The sequence below is a fragment of the Psammomys obesus genome, unplaced genomic scaffold (genome assembly GCF_907164565.1).
Source record: "Psammomys obesus unplaced genomic scaffold, mPsaObe1.curated_primary_1811, whole genome shotgun sequence".
Classification (NCBI taxonomy): domain Eukaryota; kingdom Metazoa; phylum Chordata; class Mammalia; order Rodentia; family Muridae; genus Psammomys; species Psammomys obesus.
This window is the reverse complement of record NW_026585689.1, coordinates 4880210-4897414: the sequence shown is the minus strand read 5'-3', so window position 1 is coordinate 4897414 and position 17205 is coordinate 4880210.

Below are 17205 nucleotides of genomic sequence, written 5' to 3'. Positions count from 1 at the left end.
ATGAAAGGCTCGGAAACAAGTTAGGGCAGAATGATTTTTTGCCAAGACAGATTTAAGATTCTAAAACTCTATCATGTTCACTTCATTATGAAAATTTCTCCTCAAAGTACAAGAAGCCCAAGACTGTTGCCCCTTGCCAACTCTAAGATCACTGCTCCATCAGTGTCTAAAAGGAGAAGGATTTAATTTTAAAACCTTGTCAAGACATTTTGAAAAGGAAGAAGGAGGCTTCCTGTGGCTACTCGGCCCTGAGAATGAAGTCCAGCAGAGAGAGAAAGAGAACTTAGTTTTATAATTTGGGCACAGCGAGCTTCCTGTGAACAGCTGAGTATGATAACTTGTTTCCCCACACTACCGTTCACCACGGGCAACGGAAGCACAATCAACGAGAAGTGTCCCACAGCCTAAAACTCAGAGAATACTCAGTAACTCGCTCCGAAATGGGACGAAAACTCTGAGGGTGTTTCCGGAGAGCAAGCGCTGTGGATGCAGCTGACGCCAGCGGCGTTCTGGAGCAGACCGGTCAGCGTGATTCACCCCCTGAGCTACAAAACTCCACAGCTTTCTCAGACGCACTTTCGCTTTCGGGCTAAGCAGTTTTCCTTTCGTTAATAATGTATCTTTATTCTTGAGGATCTCACACGTGGACACAAGGAAATACGATCACATCCCACCCTCCATTTCTCTCCTGAGTCTCCCTTGTGTCCCTTACAAACTCCCATCCCAATTCTCTTTTTTTTTTCTTTTGTTTTCATTTTTGTTTAATACCAGTGGGTGCTGTTCACACGTGCACGGGTATGGAGCCACACACTGGAGCATGGGAAACCTCCCAGTGTCCACACCTTTGAACGGATGACTCTCCCTCCCCCAGCAGCTGTCACCTGCCAATAGCGCCTTGGTACCAAGTAGGATATTTTGGCTGGCTTGGGCTTGTGTGAGTCTTGTACAGGTAACCACGGCTGCTGTGATTTCATGAAGGGCCCTGTTATGTTCAGACGGCAGCATGCACAGCCCTTGCCTCCATCCTCTGGTTCTTGCTTTCTTTCTGCCTCTTCTTTCAAGACTTCCCCAGAGTGGAGAGTTGATAAACAAGTCCTATTTAACCCTAAGCACTCCAGTCTCTTATAGCCAGCAGTTTGTCCCGTGTTCCTTCCTATTCCACACATTCCAAACTGTGGTAGCTAATTGCCACCTTTCTCCGGACCATTTTTGGATTCCTCTCTGAGTCTAACACAAATGAAAATGGTCCATCCCTAAGGATGCACTGTGTGGCTCCGAGTGCAGCCCTGTCCCCAATGAAACGTAGCTCTGTAACAGGAGACTTTGCTCTCACCCCTCACTGTAAACCCCACTTTTTTTTCCTTTCTAAAAAATTAACTTTTGAGTTAGAATACAAAGTAATGGGGTGCATTATGACACATCATGCATGTGTTTCAATATACTCTGTTCTTCTTTGGCTCCCTTTCCCAACACCACCCCACCACGCTTCATCAGAGCCATTTCATATCACACGTTCATATCAAACATATGGCTCTTTTTTTCCCATCCTCCACCCCAAAAGATCTATTCATCCCCCTCTCAAGATTCCTGTTATACCTTCATATCTCTCTCTCTCTCTCTCTGTCGCTCTCTCTCTCTTTCTCCCTCTCATACACACACACAAGTGCACTTGCCTGTTGATACAAATTTAATTCTAGATCTCACATATGAGGGAAAAAAAAAACACAGGGTATTTTTCTTTCTGAGTCTGGCTTATTTTTCTCAACAATGCTTGCTGGCTCCATCCATTTTCCCTCACTGCTGAGTAAAATTTTATTGTGTATGTGAAACCTATTTGTTTATCCATTCAGCTGTCTGTTGGCATCTAGGCTGCTTCTGCTTCCTAGGTTATACACCAAAAAGTAGTATAGCTGGGTCATACGGTACTTCTATTTTTAGTTTTCTGAGGAGCTGGTTTCCAACACGGCTGCTCCAGTTTCAATTCCCACCAATTTTCAAACCCTTCAGCTTTCATGCTGGGCAGCGGTAACAAGGAGCCATACCGTACCGTCTGGGGAGATTAAGCTGCAGGAGACTTGTCCCGTTAAAGAACAATTTGGCAGCCACATCACAAAGTCACTGTTGCTGTTAATCTCAGTCTGTCCCATCTGGTCTCGGTAGCCTTGACCATATTTTCTGGGGGCCGAATTTTGCCACTTTCTTACTTTCACTGATTATTACCACAGTTTACGTTAATTAGATTTCAAAACCAACCAAAATCTTAAACATAACCAGTCATTTGGAGCTCCATGAGCAAAACCTTCTGCTCCAACCAGACTGTAGGCAGGCAGAGGGGAGAAGCAGAACGCATTTAAAATGGCCAGCCAATTGAAGAGAAGGGCAATAAAAGTCTGAAACTGAATAAAAGTGCATGAGTGGGCATGGAGGTAAACACCTGTAATCTCAGAACTAAAGAGACAGAGGCAAGAGGACTATAGAACCGAAATAAAACAAATTAACTGATTTTTTTTTTAATGCAGGAAAGATCCCTATTTTCTTGTGTTTCTTCCTAATAAGCAAATGAAAGTAGGTCATTTTGGGGTTTTATTGGGTTTTCCCAACTTCAGAAAGCCATGATTCTCTTTTGAAAAAGTCCCATCTCATGGTGTTATGGTCTTGTTTACTAAGAAAGATGTTTTTTAAGGGCTGTCTGGATAATACGGTATGCTAACAGGACAAGCCTCTCCCAAGACCTACAAAATTTCCCCGCCGCTGTTATGATCCACAAAAGTTTTAATTATATTGAGAAGGCTTCTTTTATTCTTTTCTTCTTCTTCTTTTCTTTATGAACTATAGCTCATCACTTTCTCTGCGTCTTGCTGGGATAACGCAAACAGCAACCACTGGGAATCTTGCTCAGAAATACTCACAAATGCAATAACCTCCATAGGCACCCCCTCCACAGCTGCCAGAGAATCTTCACTTAGCTCACAGAATCTTTAGGACAGCTCAGTGAGTCCGGGAGATACAGTACTCTAACAGAAACACTGACGCCCAGACACGCCGCATACCTGCTTTAGGACAAAGCTGCTGCTTCTAGCACAATGGACTCCCAATACAGACCACCAGGTCTCACTTCCCGAGCACACCCGCTTACGCCAGTGTGTTAATGCACCTCACATACGTCCAAACTCTTTCTCTTGACCAAATATTTTCCTTCCTGGAGTGGGCATCTCGCTTTAACTCGGAGCCACAGTTCCAACATTTGGCTATGAAGAAGTGTTTTCTTCCATTTATTGAAAATTATGTCTATCCTTCTAGTAGATGATGAGACCAGAAGCCAAAATAACAATAGAAGTAACACAGTAGATCATGCATGCACAGACGCGCGCACGCGCGCACACACACACACACACACACACACACACACACGCGCGCGCGCGCGCGCGCGCGCGCTCGCATCTGATTGACAGGGGATGTGCGCTGAGACCCACAATAGGTGCCTGAAACCTTAGATAGTACTAAGTCCTACGTATGAGCTCTGAGATGCCTCAGAACTTAGTCTGATAACTGAGGAGGTAGAAGTGAGTAGGGGGGGAGGATAACCTACGCAGGGCTGATACACTGGGTGGATGACATCAAAGGATGTCTCCTGCCTTTCGAAGACAGAATGAGATGGTGCAAGATTTTGTCATTTTACTGTGACTGGTGCACAGTTTAAAACTTAGGCATCATTCCTTTCTTGAATCTTCTGTTGAGTGCTTTTGAACTACAATTGATTCAGTTAACAGAAACTGCAGAAGGTCAAAACAAGGCAAGACGGAACCTTTGTCATGGCAACCACTCATCATCGACGTAGAAGACCTTGTAATAGACCTCATATTCTATCCTCATAAGAACTCTGTGTATGGTAACTCATTAGAATTTTTAACTAGTATCGGAAACAAATTGAGTCTCAGCAGAGCTGAGAAGCTTTGTAGGGCGCCAGGCCAAGTGATAATGGCATATGGGTGTCAAAGCCGATTCTAACTGTACTCAAAGCCCATCTAACTTTTCACAGTGGCACGTCGTTTTGAAGTTCCTGATTCCCATAGCCAGTGTGACATTTCTCTTGTCGTTTCCACTCCTTCGGGGCGTGACACTAATTTTAAACGAACAACAACAAACAAGATGTCTTTCCCCGGCTGGTATTGGAGATCTGTTTTCCTACATGACGCTCACTCCAACAGAGGTTTTCATCTCCACTTCTCTTCGTATAGTGGCCTGTAGGAATGGACGTTAATAGACGCTGCTGCTGGCAAACGATTGTCCTTCACAGGCCTCCGTATCCTCTCCCAAGGCAACTTGCTTGTTCCTGCACCTCCCTGCAGTCTGCTGTTCTCCTGGACACCCCCCCCCCAAGCCTTTAATCACTTTTGACACCCGAGATGGAAATCTTCCATTTTGACTTGCTCAGGGTAAAGCCCGTGCAACTGTCATTCACTCTGGCCACTGTCACCCGTTCCCTCTGCCGTCTTCACCTCTGAGTTCCTCACTCTTATTTTCACTCCTCATCTGTTCCTCAGGCAACCTAATCGTTCTCCAGCCCACCCTTTCTTCAACAAACTAAAGCCTCAGAGGCTGCCTCCTGTCCTTCTTGGGCCTCCTTTTTGCCCCCTCATCCCTCTTTCCTCTACTACAAATAGGCTCAATCTTTATAACCTATAAACTCTTTCTCACCAGCTCACAAAAGTTCAAATCCTCCTCCCATGACCTCTCTATGTACTGCTTGTTTATATGCTTGAAACTTAAAATTGGAACAAATACTTACTGTAGAACTTTGTAAAGATGCACACACCACACACATATGACACAAGCCAATAATAAACACATATATTTAAAATATTTAATTACAGGTATGAGTTCCACGTGTTTCTGCGACACTGATTAAAGCACTGGAAACAAATGATGACGCAGAGTAAACCTTCACTTCAGAAAGCTATTACACAAATGCAAAGCCACTGCTTCTGAATTCAGAGTGACTCTAAATTCACTCCATTCTGCCTCAGAAGTCTCCTGGCTGCTTCGGCAGCGCCGGGAACTAAGCCCTCTCCCGTGCTCACTCAAATGAGACAGTATCTTCAGGTTTAGAATATGTGAGAGCCAGGCTTTTTTTGCCATTTCATAGAAACAGTTCTCTAAACCACGTTTTTATCGGAAGGTATGGTTCTGTCTCTGATACAATGCACCTTTAACAATGTGTAAATTTGTGGGGGCAGGAGAGATGGTTCCGCAGTTAAGAGCACTGGGTGCTGTTCCAGTCCCAGCACCTAGAGGCTCACAACCACCTCCAAATCCAGTGTCAGAATGTCTGTCTCCCTCTTCTCGCAGATGTGGGGACTGCATACACAGTGCATAGCTGTACATGAAGGCAAAATATCTACACACATAAAATAAAGAGGTTTGTTTGGTTTAGGGTTTTTATTTTGTTTTATTTTTAATTTTATTTACTTATTTATTCGCTCTACATCATGATTGCAGCCCCCTTCTCTCCTCCCAATCCCTCCTTGCATCTCTCCTCCCCATCCTCCCCTCTCCTCAGAGAAGTGGGAGGAGGTCCCCCATGGGCACTAACCTGCCCTGCTACACATGTGCAGGGGCCCTAGGACCAGTCCATGCATGCTCTTTGGTTGGTGGTTCAGGCTCTGAGAGCCTCTGTGGGCCCAGAACAGTTGACTCTGTAGGCCTTTTTGTGTAGTCCTTGACTCCTCCCGCTCCCACAGTCATTCCCGCAACTCTTCCATAGGACTCCCCGAGCTCTGTCTAATGTCGGGCTGCGGGTCTCTGCATCTGTTTCCATCAGCTGCAGGGTGAAGCCTCCTAGAAGAGTTATGCTAGGCTCCTGTCTTCAAGCATGTCTCTCTGTGTAACAACCCTGGCTGTCCTGGAACCCGCTTTGTAGACCAGGCTGTCCTCCAGCTAACAGAGATCTGCCTGCCTCTGCCTCCCAAGTGCTGGGATTAAGGGGGTGCACCACCACGCCCAGTCCAAAATAAAGTTTTAATAAACGTATGTATGCACAGGGAATGTTAGCTAACAGTTAACTCCTGTGATCGCAGCAAAAAGAAATGATTCTCACCAGTTCAAAGCCAGCCTGGGTTACAGAAAAAAACTCTGTCCAAAAAAAAAAAAAAAAAAAATCAGGGCATGAAGGTGCTTCCCTGTAAGACTGACGACGTGAGTTCCGTTTCCGGGACCCGCATGGTAAAAGGAGAGAACTGATTGCTGCAAGTTATCCCTTGAGTCCTACATGCTGGAGAGCTGGACCTGTGCATACACACACACACACACACACACACACACACACACATGCACAAACAGGTGCACACCCAGAAATAAAATAAAAATATGTACGACAAAACAAAAATTATATATGTGTGCCAATAAAAATGTGTAGGTGAATGCTATTTTGTATAAAGCCTACTCAGGCTTAAACAAGAATTTTTTTCAAGTCAGAAATCCTAATAAAGCATCTTTGGAGGGAAACAAGAATATTCAAAATTATTAAGGGTTATGGTAAAATAGGAAGATCCACTTTGTGACCTTTGTTAGTCAAATAGAAAAAAAAGGAAATATTTTTATGTGAGACACGACGATTCTTCTTTAGAAGCATCTTTGTGGATTCATCCATATCTATCTGATCTATTTGTTTACACCAAAAAGCACAGACATCACTGAGAAAAGTGTGAGGGAAGCCTTCTGTGAAGTGGCTTTAATATTTTTTCAGCCCTTCAGAAAGAAACATTAAATCTAAAATGAGATTTCATTGTTATGAGTCAGCATAAACCTCTTCCTTAGTCAATCAGCCACCAAGTGAGTACCTTACTCTGGATGAGTGTCTGAGAAGACCCAGGGAGCAACTTCCCCTCTCTGCGTCTGGGCTCCGTTCCTGCTCTCTCTCTCTCTCTCTCTCTCTCTTTCTCTCTCTCTCTCTCTCTCTCTCTCTCTCTCTCTCTCTCTCTCTCTCTGATCCTCCGCCAGAGGGCAGTACAGCGCTGAGGATAAGACTGGCCTCTGTTGCCCCGGCTGGAATCCCTGCCCTGTCTGCTTCCTTTACGTGAACTAGGACCCCTGTTCAAGCTGAGCCTTACTTTCTCGGGGCGGGGGGGGGGCGGTGGGGAACGAGGAACAGAATCAACAGGATTGCTGTACAGATGAAATGAGAAAATGGACAAGATGTGACATGTTCCGTCAATACTGAGCTCCTGTTTTCTGTATTAGCATTATGCTAACTTTTCCCTACTCTAGTTTCACTAGGCATAATTTATCGAGTTTATATATTTTAAATTACGTAACTCAGATACCATCTGACATATGATACATGTTAGGAATATAGGTAAAGACACTAGAAACACAACATGTCTATCCCCTATCTCAATAAATCCACTCGGGAGGGAGAAATTTAACCCATAGAACCTAAATAGACCCATACATGAAGAATTACTAAGGTCCGAGGGAGAAAGGGAAATCTTTTCAACAGATTTGAAGGAGGGGGTCATCGTCTTGTCCTTGTGAGGGTAAACAGATGGATAAAATTAAGCTGGGAGTGAAAACGCTACCTCCCAGTGTCGTGCTAAGCCATTTCCCCACTTAGAGGGTTAGACAAAGGCACGTGACCAGGGTTCAGCCTCTTAATGCTCGTTCCTAGTGCTGGGTTTTTAGGAGAGGAGAGTTCCCTTGAGGAGTCAGAGCAGAGCGGGGCTGGTGGGTGAGCAGTTCCGAGAGCAGAGTGAAGGACCCATGTTGAGGCCGCTCCCAGCGGCGGGCAGCGTTGCACCCCTAGCTGGCCACGGTCCCTCTGGTTTCCCCCTGGTTTCTCCTCCTGAACCCGATCCCTTAAACCCCTGGCCGACGTCTCAGACCCTTAGATCAGTGGTTCTCAACCTTCCCAGGGCTGCGGCCTTTTCACACGGATCCTCACGTGCGGTGACTCCCAACCATGAAATTATTTCCTTGTTACTCCGTGAGTGCAGTTCTGTTCCTGTTGTGACTCAAAGGCAGGATGGCAGATGGGACGACCCACAGGTTGAGAACCGCTGCTCCAGCTAGTTATTTTTCTGTGTTTCTTAGAGATTTTTTTTCTGTTCTTTACGACTTATAACCTCACCAGGCCTGACGCTTCTTGGAGAAGTGAAACTTTCCAGTGTCATACATAGGGATGGTGCCACTGAATTTTCAATTGACGCGACTGTTGCTTGTATTTATGCTATGACACTATTTTCTTGCCTTTTCTCAGTATAGGAGTGACTTTCGATTGTGGCGCTGCTTTAGCTTTGCAAATTATGTCAAGAAAAGAGCTGTCTAAATTGTAATTTGCCAAAAGGATCAGTTGTTTCCACGTCCGGCGTGATTCATTCCTTACGAACAGGGCTCCCTTATTCTTCACTCTTTCCCTTTTATGACAGACAGTAAAGAGTAGGGAAGAATGATGCAAGGAAACAGAGGAACGACGGCTCATTTTCTACTTTCCCGCGGGGGCCCATGACCCGTTGCTATCCTTGTTTTCTTCTTAATAATAGGTTGATCAAATTGACCTTCTTTTGGAGTCAAATGCCAACTCAGTGTGTCGGTGTCAGACAGTGGCACAGCCTGGTCACTAGGTCACTGTCATTGATGGAGGATAAACAGTGAAGAAGCTGAATTGAAGACACCCACCCTCTGTTAAGCCATCTAGGACCCTTAAGGCCCCCAGGAAGTGAAGCTACACTTTGAAAATCACCTATGTGAATACAGTGAGAATAGAGGAAGAAGAGAAAAAGAATAATTCGCCTTCCCTCTTTAGGCTACAGGGTAAACAGGCGACAAAAGCTAGACCTTGGCACTTCTGAATCCCCCAAATGTCTCCCTGCCACCCCTTATCACTTCCCAGCTGTCTCCAGATTTTATTTTGTGTCCACTTTAGCTATGAGGTCACAGTTAATCCTTGAAGAATGTGTCTTGCTATAGGCAGAAACCTGACTCTTTCTTGGGATAAAAAAAAAAAAAAAAAAAAAAAACCTTAGAAGACCTTGGGAAAACTGCAGTTGCTTTCGCATGTACAGAGTGAGCTTTTGCAGTCACTGGAGTTAAATGTTCTGTTTGTGAGACTGCCAAAAGGTTACTGCTCCCGGGAGGGCAGAGCCGGTTCCTCTAAGCCCCTCCCACTGACTCATGTAGGCCTGGCTGCAGCTGCTCCAAAGGATGGGAATTTGAAAGCTGCTACACAAGTGAAAGTGTTGTCTCCAAAGCAGCCCCAAGACTGGGTCCTGAGCAGAAAACCGCCTACTGCAGACGTTTGGGGAGGAAGGGCCATCAATGGCAAAGCAGTGGAATGCGGGGTTGATACAGATGAAAAGAAACGGGAAGGAAATCACAAGTTCTCACAGCTGCAAACTATTTTGCCCTTTGCCCTTGAAAAAGAAAATCTCAGGACTTCAGTTTCCCTCTTTCGGAGAGGTTTTCTTTGACCTAGATTTACCCTGGAAGTCTGCACTGATAAGAAGTTTCCCATCCCACCATCTTTCTAATGTTTGTCATCAATACTCAGAGGAAACTTCAAAAGGAAGTGTTACTTTTACTTCATTGTTATCATTTCCACCCTAATAATGTCCCAGCGTTTCCCAGGGAAAGTATGTCTTAGCTCTCCCGTCTGTAAGAAACCAGAGCCCCCCCCCCAAAAAAAAAAAGTAAACAGCACCAGTGTCATGAGGTGAGCCCAGTTTCTGCAGAGTTCTGCTCTCTGCCCCTTTCCACACTCCCTCTTGGAGTCGTGTAGTTTTCTCATCTCGCTCACTCATCAATCAGGAAAGTGATTTCACCAGCATCCATCCAAAGTGTAAAAGGGAAGGTGGCTATTTCTGTCAGTTATTCCACCATCAGCGAAACAAGGGAAGTGGGTCGGGGCTGGAGAAACGGTCTCCGGTTGCCAGTGACTGCTCCTGCAGAGGACAAGGCTTCTGTTCTCAGCACGCCCTTGACAACTTAACAACCCTCTGTAATTCCAGCTTTGGCAGTCTTTCGGACTCTACAGTCACGGCATACCCATGGCGCACAGGCATATATGTACAGGCAGAACACCCACACCCATAAAATTAAAAATTAAAGATACAAACAAAGGAAGCTGGATACGGCAGTCTTTAATCCCAGACAGAGGCAGGTGGATCTCTGTGAGTTCAAGGCCAGCCTGGTCTACAAAGCAACAGTCAGGACTGTTACAGGGAAAAAAAGACAGAAGTGTCTTCTTCGGGGTCTGTTAGAGAATGCCTTGCCTTGCTGGAAATGGTGTCTTCCGGAGCCTTTCTTTTTCTGTTAGGAAAATATGCTGTCCTTCACTGGAGTTGATCCAGCCTAGGAGCACAGTCAGATTCTCACTGAACGTACCTCTTTCTCATGCCTGGAACCCTGTCGCTGCGAGCCCTAGACACATCATCTCCCCAACATCTCCCCTAGACTTTGCTTTGAGATCTTACTTAGGTCCTGTGGAAAGCCCGATTGATTCATTTTCTGCCAGTTTCCCAGTACATTTCCACAATGATCTGAAAACTATTTATAACTGCTTCACTTCCTGGAATGTTTTTGCTGCGCCAAGGAAACTTCTAAAGTTTAAGGACGTCACTTTTAACACTGGCTGCTTTGGCTCTGGTCCTAGTTTCTTTTTAAATTCTGGAACAACAACAACAACAAAAAGTTTCCAAAACTGATGTTTAAACAGTCCCTATTAAATTGCCTTTCGTTTATTTATTTATTTTTGATAAAATTGTGCCTCTTCAGCAAAACTCTTAACTTTTAGAAGACAAAAACTATGCCAGCTATTTGCTGGTTTGCTTGTTCATTCATTGCCTACCACCGCACTCCTTCCTCCAAGGCCTGCCCATAGCACCCCACACATGGTGGGTGCCCAGCAGAGCGTAGAGGTCAGAATCCACTAGGTGAAAAGAGAGATATTGAAGTTTGGCCTGTGAGATACAAACTGACCTTTCTCTCTGGGTAGGGGTACCTTATTCCTGTTCTAGAAGGCAAGATAATAATGATAACACACCGATTTGTCATTGAACAGTCGTACATACCAACCTGGCCCCTGATCCCTCTAACCTCACATTTACATCTTCTCCAGATGTCTGCAATACGTACATATTTTCGACAGTGAGCCACAAAATTCCCATGTAGAAATGTGTCAGACATAGACCTCATTCCGGGATGTGAGCTGACCATGGGAGAGGTTGAACACGCCTGTAACTGCAATCTGTTTTTTTTTTTTTTTTTTCCTTATGTATAACTTCTTGGGGCTCTCTGTCCTTCCTTCTCACAATAGTGCTTATGGTACACATTGTTATGACTGCTGTCGTCTTGTATACATTGTGGTTTTTGCATTTTTAGATCTAGGCAGATGACGTAGAGGCTAAAAGCGCTTGCTGATAAGCCTGACAACCTGAGTTAATCTCCAGAACCTACAGGCTGAAGTCACCTTCGGCAAGTTACCCTGGCCGCTGCATGGCACACAGGTATGTATACACACAGCTACTAAATATTTGTAAAGCTTCAGTTTAATTTTAAATTTAAAATTAACCATGTTGGAGGCACATATGTATCTGCAGTCCATAAAAATTCGTTTATGAACTTATGGCTTTGCTTTATTAAAATAGAAAACTATCCTTAGACAGTATATATTGGATAGTTTAACTCAGTTTCTGCCTCATGAGCGCTCTAAAACCTAGAGTGGACTATAAATTTGGGCTGTGGTATTTAGAACAACCTTGGGGACTGTGAGGGTTAACCTTGATTGTCACTTTGATAGAGTCTGGAATAAACGGGGAGACAAGGTCTCTGAGGGTATTCCCTGGAAGCATGGGCTGAGGTAGGCAGGCATTCCTCTAGCATGGACTATAGCATCTGTCTGTAGCCCAGCTATAAGGAACTCCTAGGGGAAAGCCTTTGCTTTTTGCCTGCTTACTCTTCACCCCTCGCTGGTAAGCGCACCTGTTCTGTTGTTGTTGTTGTTGCTGCTGCTGCTGCTGCTGCTGATGATGATGATGATGATGATGATGACAATACCAGTGATGACCTTCTGGGATATAGGAATATAATTTCTTTGGCCTTCCAATTTGTGGACTGAAGACAAATGGTTTTGCAGGATTCTTTCTGGCTTTCAGAAACAGATAAGTGCTGTAGAAGCATCTAGCCTTGTGGACTGAGGAGGTACCGTATTTTCAGCCTCTCTAGTGGGAAGACAGCCATTGTTTGACTATCAAGCCTGTATTGTCTAAGCCGATCTATCAAATTCCCTTGTGAAATATGTTTATCCTATTGGTTATTTTTCTCTAAAGAATCATCCCATTGTGCTGGCTATTCTTATCCAAACTTGACACAAGCTACAGTTATCTGAAAGGGGGGACCTCACTTGAGAAAATCCTTCCAAAAGATCTGCTGTAAGGCATTTTTTAAATTAGTGATTGATGGGGGAGGGCACAGCCCACTGTGGATGGTGCCATCCATGGGCAGGTGGTCCTGGGTTCTATAGGAAAACAGGCTGAGCAAGCCATGGGGGGCAAGCCAGTCAGCAGCACCCCTCCACGGCTCTGCATCAGCTCCCACCTCCAGGTTCCTGCCCTGTTTGAGCTCCTTCTTTGACTTCCTCAGTGATGGACAACCACCTGGAATTGTACACTGAAACAAACCCTTTTCTCCCCAGGTTGCCTTGGTCATGGTGTTTCATCCCAGCAATAGAGACCCTAACTAAGAGTTTAATGCAGGAATATGAACAGAGATTATACAATTGTCTGCAAGTGTGCATATGTGCATGTTTTTATTCAGATGTTTGGATACAGTACAGTAAAGTGTAGGTTTTTCATCTGCATCCCAGTCGGAACCTGATCTCCGTGGTTTAAGAACAGTAGAAAGCACACTGCTTAGGGAAATAAAATAAGCTGCTTCTGTTGAATGCTCATTCCCTAACAATATGCTTCCATCCTTCAATAACCCCTCCAGGTGGCTGTAACTACTCATATTTTATAAATGAAGAAGCTATTACAGAGTGTCATTTTCTCCAGCTCTGTGACTAGGGACTGAAAGAGCAATCACCTGACCACAAAGTCAGTACTCTTTCCATGGCTCCAGACTAAACAGAGGGCAAAGCTGAGGCTCACAGCCAAGGCTTGCATAAATCTCTCACTGTAGCATGCTACAGATTATCTGTGAGAAATTTTCCTAGAAAAACAAAATCCAGTCCCCCCATAAATATACCATCAATTTTTTTGTCACCAGCTATCACACAAAGCATGTTATAGAAGCCCAAAGATATTTCTGTAATTCACCCTTTAGTATTTGTATTTAGTATTGTATATATAAATAATATATATTATTCATAATGTATATATATTCACATATGTGTATATATATATATGCATTCATATATGTGTGTATATATACACATATACAATGCATGTGGCTCATCTTCAAGTCCCATTAGGCTCTCCTGCCCTTCCTACTGGTTCCCTCCGTCTTCCCAAATAGCCCTTCCTCTTCTTTAGTCTTTCCGTTTTAAGTCTTGATTTACATATGAGAATAAAACATGTTATTTGTCTTTCTGAGTCTAGCCTGTTTATTCTAGTCGATCTCTAGTTCTATCCGTCTTTCTGCAAACGATACATCTTCCTAATGGCTGACTGATACTTCCTAATGGTTGACTGATAATACATGTGTGTATAGTAAAGAGTGTATATATACAGTGTGTGTTATGTTGTACAGACAGTTCAACTGGCCGGAACCTTCATGTATACACTTTACCTTGCCCTGCATGAGAAGCAGGCCAACGTCCTCGTTCCTGCCTTGCCACCCCTCCCTAGCTCCTCAGTTCTTAATTAAACAAAAAGGGAGGAGTGTTATGTTGTGCACGCCATTCAACTGGCCTGTCTTTAGTGGCCTTCAGGGACCTGACAACATCCTACAGCAGTACCTGCATTCTATGCCATCACCTGGGCCAGATGCTTCAGATATAACCAGTCTGCCACTCCCACCTGCGCTCTCTCTCTGCTCTCTCTCTCTACTTCCCTCTCTCTCCACCTCCATGCAATAAATCTTTCTTATAATATCTGTTGTGTATGTGGCATCATTTATACATAAATCCTAACAGTGTGTATATATAAAGAAAAATAAACTGAAATTAAATTTGTTTTTTAAATAGAGAGCTCCAGTGATATTGTTGCTGCCATTAAGTCTGGGTATCTTAGTCACATCAGAAACTTCAAGCAGTCTCTCCTGATGTGGACTATTGGTCCTCAGTTTTCCCTGGTATTTTGGAGCTCCAAAAATAAGGAACTTGAAGGTTTAAAATCAGGGCTGAAATTGCAACAGAATCATGCAGACCATGAGAAGTTGGCTACTCTCCAGACCATCTCCCTAAGTCATTCATTTCACTGGTGAAGACACCAGTGAATTCACAGAAAAGATACCAACACAAGCAGTTGCTGATCCAAGTCCCTTCTATGCTGGGTTAGTAAGACTTTTTATCAGGATGACAAATAACCAATAGAAATAGTTTAAAGGAGAAAAATATTTATTTGAGGATTTCTGTGTTCGGCGGTTTCGGTCTTTGATGTGTTGTCTCATCACTGGAGGCCTGGGAGCCGGTGGTGAGGCAGAACAGCATGGCAATCTGAGGGTCAGGTCGATGAGAGCTGCTTGCCTTGGGACAACCAGGAAATAGAGAGCACGGAGTGAGCCTGAACTGACAGGCCTTTCTCTTTTCCCTCTGCTGTCTTTCCAGCTGGACCCTCATCTTGCTGAAGGCCTACCTCTCAGTTATGCCCAGCAGTCTCTGGAATTTCCCTTAGCAGCAACTCCTACACATGGGCTTTAGAAAGCTCCAATCAAGTTACCAGGAAGGAGTAATTATCATAGATGCTGTGTCTCTTTGAGCTTCTATACAGAACATCCAGCTTTGGGACATGCTTCACCAACTGAATCTATAAATTAATTGCTCATCGCTCCTACTTACTGTGGGAATTTGTCAGGAGGCAGGTTCATGAATTTCTGTGTTTTCAGTACTTAAATCAGTCTCTGGTTAAGAAAGTGCATATGATATGTGTTTTTTTTTTCATTTTGTTTTGTTTACTTTCTTAGAAGAATTAGATGGTGTTATCTGAAGAATTGATGTACTTATTTCAAATTGTATAAAAAAGAGAGGGACCATTTTATAGTCAAGATGGCTGTACAGGGACATAACATGTTCCCATGTAGCAATTTAATTTTATATAATGAGTATCATTAAGTTACAACTAAAATAAAAGGTGCTCTTAAAAATTACTTATCAGTGACTTCTATTCTTTTAATTAACAGAGGAATGCTGATGGAGGTGTGGCTCTCCTACCACAGGATTAATTGGTACCATAGCTGACCTGGGTACCAGAGTTTCAGCCAATGGAACAAGGTAATGTGTTAAATCCTTCACATTTTGTCTTAAATCATTTGTGGAGGCGCTTGAGTGGTTCAGAGAACTTGATGCTCTCATAACTTCGGTTTTTTGTTTGTTTTTTAATATAATTTTTATTTATTACAATTTATTCACTTTGTATCCCAGCTGTAGCCCCCTCTCTCATCCCCTCTCAAGCCCACCCTCCCTCTCTCCCTTATCTCTTCCCCAGTCCACTGATAGGGGAGGTCCTCCTCCCCTTCCCTCTGACCCTAGCCTATCAGGTCTCATCAGGACTGCTGCATTGTCTTCCTCTGTGGCCTGGTAAGGCTGCACCTCACCTCAGGAGGAGGTGATAAAAGAGACAACCACTGACTTCATGTCAGAGACAGCCCCTGCTCCCCTTACTAGGAAGCCCATTTGGAGACTAGGCTGCCATGGGCTACATCTGTGCAGGAGTTCTAGGTTGTCTCCATGTACGGTCCTTGGTTGGAGTATCAGTCTCAGAAAAGACCCCCTAAGCCCAGATTTTTTTGGTTCTGTTGTTCTCCTTATGGAGCTCCAGTCCCTTCCAGGTCTACAATTTCAGTTTTTAGGACCAAATAAATTCCATTTCTTTTCTTCGGTGTGGATTTTGGCATCTTCATTATAATTCTGAAGTGCCCGTAAGTCTCCCTACACCTTGGACTGCGAGGAAAATGGCCAAGCTCGTAATGAATGCTGGTGTGTCATTCCTACTTGTGCTTTGTTGAGATGGTTCTGTGGTGAGACATGTTGACAGTCTTTAGTGGCTCTCCAGCCTACATGACACAAACAACCAACTTCTACTGGGAGATCCACTCTTCACTTTAGTTACGTCAATATTGTTATTGCTATCACCATCCAATAATATGTTCTTGTGTACACGTGTATGCTCTTTCAGAATGGAAGTCAGAGCTGCTGTACATGTGCCTAAGCCCATACTATATCAACCATGTAGAAATGTGTTAGAAAGTCAGAGCAAGATGTAGCACTGTGTCATGAGGGAGAAATAACTGACAGCTGTTGCTATAAAATAACAAATCCTATTGAAACGAAAAATATTCAAGGTACACATTGCCTGCTCATTACAGGAAAAGCAATGTGCCTGGCACTTTTGTATCAGTCTAACATAAGCTATTTGAGAAATGTTCTTGAGTTCTCCATCTAAAACTCTGGGGAAATCTTTTCAGGGCTGTCACCACTAGGTCATGAACTGCCTTCTGTTTTGGTTTGGGTTTGTTGTTGTTGCTGTTTTTGTTTTAAAACATAAGATCATAATTAATTAAAATACAAAGAACCAGTTTTAATCTTTCATATTGAGTGTACCTTTTTCAGTGACCAAAATTTTAATAGCTACTTTCTGAGGCACTGATTATTTTACTTATCAAGGTATTTAGATAATTCAGCGATTAGTCAAAATGTCATCTTCAAAGCATATTAGGGCAAAGAAATTGTTAATTATAAAGATTGTTGTATAAAATTTTGAACTGCGTCCGCTTACAAATTGTCTACAAAGAAAATCTGTTCAAGCTCTTCATACATAGAACTCATCACTCTTGCATCTAGATTCCAGCTCCTTGCACCCAAATATCTATTGTTAAAAAGCAACCACAAATTCCACTGTATCATACAAGCTACATTGCAGAATAATGAACTACAATTCCCTCTATTAACGCCATTTTTCCCCACTGAGATCATGCTCTGTTCAACTTGATTGAACTTATGTATCGCCCAACTTAAGAGCCAAAATAAACCTGCCTTCCTTTGTATTGATTTTTTTT